Consider the following 5,756-nt stretch of genomic DNA (forward strand, 5'->3'; position numbering starts at 1 on the left):
TTTCTGCTACTGTATCAATATTCTAAAGTCCTGTATCGATATTTAATTAAGGTTTAAAATGTCAACTTTCCTGCCAGCCGTTCATTTTTATGTTGTAGTTCAGCCTCTGACCACTAGTTGGCAGCAGTGAGCCAGACATTGGCTCCTCTACCTCTTGAGTGCCAGAGAGTAAGGGTAGCATTAGCAATGTGAGTAAACATTAGCGTCATGCTCCGATAGCTGAATCTGAGCAGAAAAGACCGACACCCTCTGCCTTCTAAGCTGAGGTAAGGTTACGAACAGTTATTTATCAGAATGTCTGTATTTTAAGACAAATTAAGTGTCTTGTTCGCTCTTTTTTCCAACTTTAGTCAGCCTTCACATTACAGAAGGCTAGCGCATGTCTATGTAATAGAATTTTCTGAGACAATGAATTTTGGTTTTTCATTTTTTTTCCAGTAAGAGGTTTTTATTAATAGAATTTTTGGACCAAAACAAATCGCAATATATCGCAATATATCACCTTGCTTACAGTATCACAATATATCGGTATATATCGTATCGTGACCCGTCTGTCATGATATGCATCGTATCTCCAAATTCTTGCCAATACACAGCCCTACTAACCGCTTGGTGTTCCTCTCTGATTCAAATATGACCAACATTAAAAAAAATTGTGATTTATTTATCTATCAACACAATTTAAAGTTTGTTGTACAGCCTGAAGTCTGTAATTTTGACACAACTTGGAACAGATTTTTACGAAGAGCCAATTTTCTCCCTATAAATTGGTCATGTGACTAGGATATAAGGGTGTCCAGGGACTCTGGGGGATTAATCATCAAATTAATCGTTATCGGCTAAATACCACAATTAATCGTAATTATTTTTTTGCCAATATTGCCCAACCCTAGTGTGAACAAGTAGTTTGTGACTGAAACAGTCTTTGATTCAAATTAAGGCCACGCCAAACGACTGCCACAACAAACCTGACCTTCACATCCCAGTATCTCCATCAGAAACCGTAATCGGCCAGTTTTCATCAAAACACAGAAACCCCTCTCACTTCTCTTGTGCTTTCACTTGTGACCACAGGAAGCTGCTGTTTGTTTCTCAGGAATGTGAACACTCAAACTACAAGCTGGTCCCAGTCGTGTTCGGCACATTTTCTACTGAGTTCAGTGAACTGAACCCGTTAGGCAATCCAGATGTGTGAAAAACAAAAACAATGAATGTTTTATTTTTATGTGTGATGAAACGAGATGAAGTAGCACTATGCTGGTTTATTTATCCATTCTGATTGTATTGTGTGATTTTTATCTTTCCGAACGGAACAAATCTGCACTTGAAAGTATATTTCAGCTCCGTATGGAGTTTAGGTAGAAAAATGGAAATTATTTTTAGCAGATCTGTGTGTGAAAATGTGATTTGTCCATGTTGTTTTGGTTTTGAACCCATTTATTGTGAGGCTGTGAATGCACCAAAATCTGTTGCACTGTAATTCCAACACTTTTAGTCAGTAGTTGAAATTGTTTTGGTTCCACAAAAACTGATCTTTAGACAGTTCACGAATATGGTTATGATCACATTCATGAAGAAATTCTAATAGAAAAGTGTTAAAACGATGGTTTAGATCTTTTAAAATGGGTTGTGTGATATGATCACAAACAACTAATATCTTACCTGCTGCTGATGGCTCTGAACAAACTGTGTTTGGTGAAATAAAATTTCATTCGAACTAAAGAATTTGCATTTCTTGCAAAAATGCAGTGTGGATTCTTAATGCTGAAAGTTCTTTACTGAAAAAGCTAAAACTAGCCAAAAATGGCTTTAAAATAGTAGCTGAAATAGCTGAAATTAGCAAAAACAGAAAGAGCATGTTTGCTGAATTAAGCAGTAAGAATCTGAAATTATCACAAAAGGTGATTTTAGCTGAAAAAGGCTCAAATTAGCTAAAAAGTAGCTGAAAACAAGAAAGCAGCTTAAATGAGCAGAAAACAGTTCAAAGATGCACAACAAGCATAATAAATCAGAAAGAAGAACAAAAAGTTCAAATTAGGAGAAGAATAGCAGACAAGGTCAGAATAACTAAAAAAGCAAGAAAGCAGCTAAAATCAGCAAAACAGAAGCCAAAAGGAAGCTTGAATAAGTATACAGGAGTTATATAAAAAAAAAAGCCAAACTAAAACAAAAGGCAAAAACTACAGTAAAGATTTATAAACACTTTAAAGCAGGGGTCCCCAAACTTTTTCCTGTYAGGGCCACATAATTTTTCCCTTCTCTGGTGGGGGGCCGGAGTCAGTTTGTAACAGAAAAACTGTGACTATTGCAGGAGTGCCTAAATGTCAAAATTTATTGTTTTCCAGAAAGCACAATCAAATAAGCCTCTCTGGGTTCTTCACAGTATGTATCCTGCTGAGCTAACAGTCCACTTTTTAGCTTTGAGAGTTTGTTTGCTCACATTTGGCCTTGCAAGCTATCATACTTGTCTTTGTGACGGGATTCATAGTGTTGCTGCAGATTATATTCTTTGAATACCACCACCGCCTCTTGACAGATGAGACAGACAGCCTTTTCTTTGCATTGAACAAAAAAATAATGGTTTGTCCAATGCAGCTTAAATGCCCTGTATTCTGAATCAATTTTTCTCTTACCTAATCTTTTCGCCATTATTCCGTTCTCTCTTTGAGAGGGGCGGGTTTAGGATTTTTTTCTGGGGGTTGCCAGATAGGGGCACAGACCGCAGAAGGGTGGAACAGAATGTCACGTTATATGCGTGTATGTATGAAATAGTTACTAACTAATAATTGTTAATAATGAAAATAGTTCATAACTAAGGAACATTTTATTGCAAAAGTCCAACTTCATAATCAAATATAAATATACATATATGAAAAAAAACCTAAATGCTCTCTGGTATTGTTCTGGGGGCCAGACCAAATGGGGAGGTGGGCCGTAGTTTGGGGACCACTGCTTTAAAGTGTTTTAAACTCCATTCGTTTTCAATGAGGGAAAAACATGGCAGAAAAAGCTAAATATCTCAAAAAGTATAAATGGAAGGAGCAGTGTGGTTATCCTGACTGGGCTTTTCTGAAAGCAGACAAGAAACCCAAACAGGATGCCAGCCAACCACCAGCTGAAAATGAAGACCCTAAACCCAGACCCAAACCAGTCGTCATTCCGTAATTGGCGAGAGTTTCAGAGAAACTGAGACGTTTATTCTCTAAACATGACGTCCCAGTAGCTTTCAAACCCCAAAACACGTTATGACAAAGATTGGTTCAGCCCAAATATCCAGTTCCCCAGCAAAAACAGAGTAATATACTAAATGCTGTTAAGTGTCAGGAGGACTGTGATCAGTTCAGCCACTGTTCAAAAGAATGAGCCAGCACAGACGAGCTACTTCGTCGGGTCAGGACTCTGCAGTTTACACTCATTTACAGGCCAGCGGTCACTCTTTCAGGGATGAAGGTGTTCTCATCCTTGTTAGAGGAACGTTGGTTTGAGAGAGGAGTAAAGGAAGCCATCTTTGTGAAGAAAAACCGTCCACCATTAAAGAGGTGGAGGCCTTGGTGTCCAGTTGTTCTCCTCCTAATGCTGTTATTGCAAGTATGACTCAGTGCCCTGTGAGCAAAAGGTGTGAATCAGGGCCCCAACGATAGTCAGGTGATGGAGCACATGACCCTACATGGACAATAGAGCTAATCAAGCTAGTCGATGGCCCTCTTTTGCATGTGACTAACCTGTTTGTCCACCACGTGGAGGCAGTGCTTATAAGGCTGAGTTCACCTGAAACTCATCAGACTGAAGAAGGCTCGTGGAGGAAAGATGAAACGTTTCACTAAAGAAGAACCCATCCAGAGGACCTAATTATTTTTTCTTTTTGAAATGGAAGAACAGTATTTTTGTTTTCTGGACCTGCACCTGATAGCGACATGCCAGTTTGTTTCCTAACTGCTTTTTCAGCCAGGACACTATTTTTTTCCAACTCAACACCAAACTCCTGTCCCATCTCCAGAGAAGGAAAAAAAAAAAAGAAAACAGACTATTTGTCAGTGTTCCAGCATCTGTTCCTGCCATTGTAGCATCATTAGAAAAGAGGTCTATAACGTGAAAACTATGTGATGATAGAGCTCATATTTACTGCCAGTATACAGTTTGTGTATTCCCCTCCATGTTGCTCCACCAGAGTCGTAGAGATGAAGGAATAACCACCAACTAACAGGATTAGCAGGAGCACACCATTTTGGTCTTGGCCCCACTTATGCTAGCTGTTAGCGTCATGTCATTGTTACACTATTTCTGAGGTTGTTAAGAGCATCTGCAACAGGTTAGATATTAACTGTTCATAACCTTTCCACGAAACCACACTTAAGTCTGAACTTTTCTATTAGAATTTAGCTGAATCCCAGCATGTTTATTTATTTATATATACAGGGGTTGGACAATGAAACTGAAACACCTGTCATTGTAGTGTGGGAGGTTTCATGGCTAAATTGGACCAGCCTGGTGACCAGTCTTCATTAACACGAGTTAGAGCAGAGTGTGAAGGTTCAATTAGCAGCAAAAGAGCACAGTTTTGCTCAAAATATTGCAATGCACACAACATTATGGGCAACATACCAGAGTACAAAAGAGGACAAATTGTTGGTGCACGTCTTGTTGGTGCATCTGTGACCAAGACAGCAAGTCTTTGTGATGTATCAAGAGCCACAGTATCCAGGGTAATGTCAGCATACCACCAAGAAGGACCAACCNTGGTGCATCTGTGACCAAGACAGCAAGTCTTTGTGATGTATCAAGAGCCACAGTATCCAGGGTAATGTCAGCATACCACCAAGAAGGARBKACCACATCCAACAGGATTAACTGTGGACGCAAGAGGAAGCTGTCTGAAAGGGATGTTATGGTCTAAAACGAGGTGTTTCAGTTTGTCTAACCCCTGTATACACACACTCATTATGACTGCATTAACTCCTCATTTATGTGAAAAAAGAATTTATTAGAAAGGCTGTGTAATGCCCAGAAAATGCAATCATCTTTATTGTGTAATATTTCAAGCAGAAACACCAATATTTGTAAAATTTTATAGAAAGGATCTCCAACAATCCTTGAACAAATGATATCAACTGTCCACTTGGTGGCAGTATTGGATGATAATGAGCGACGACACATCAAGTTAGACATAAATTCTCCTTAAAATGCATAATTTTTTCCCCTCTCCACATCTTAAAAAAACATGCCTTGTCAAAACAGGTTAATAGCACTGAAAGAATATGATTATGTATGAAGCCGGATGTGATCAGTTTGCACTGTCCACTGACTTCATTGTTCAACAGAAACACTAACTCCATCACTCTTAGGGGAAACACCTGGTGATGAGCTGGTGTTTGACTTCCCTACGTCTCCTGCAGCTTATGAATGAATGGATGGCAATTTTACACCTGCCACATTATTCTTGTGACAACTGAAATTAGAACAAACTACAACTGTGTTTTATTAATGGTTTATAGTGCTGTGAAATAAAAAAAAAAATATGGTCATTACAGTACATGGTTGTTGGTCTGATGTTCCAATAAAAAAAGACTTGAGCCACACATCCTACATCACATATATAAGAAAAGCTCATTCTTACAGATAACGTAGCTGTCTTCCATCTTTCTTTTCAGTCTTTATGAGAAAAGATTAATTTAAAGGAGACCAATTATGGGTCCTAGAAATTTTTATGGTATGTCTGTGGGCTACCAGACCATGTTCATTCAATTTAATGCACAAAA

The sequence above is a fragment of the Austrofundulus limnaeus genome, unplaced genomic scaffold, assembly GCF_001266775.1.
Source record: "Austrofundulus limnaeus strain Quisiro unplaced genomic scaffold, Austrofundulus_limnaeus-1.0 Scaffold147, whole genome shotgun sequence".
In the NCBI taxonomy this organism is placed as follows: domain Eukaryota; kingdom Metazoa; phylum Chordata; class Actinopteri; order Cyprinodontiformes; family Rivulidae; genus Austrofundulus; species Austrofundulus limnaeus.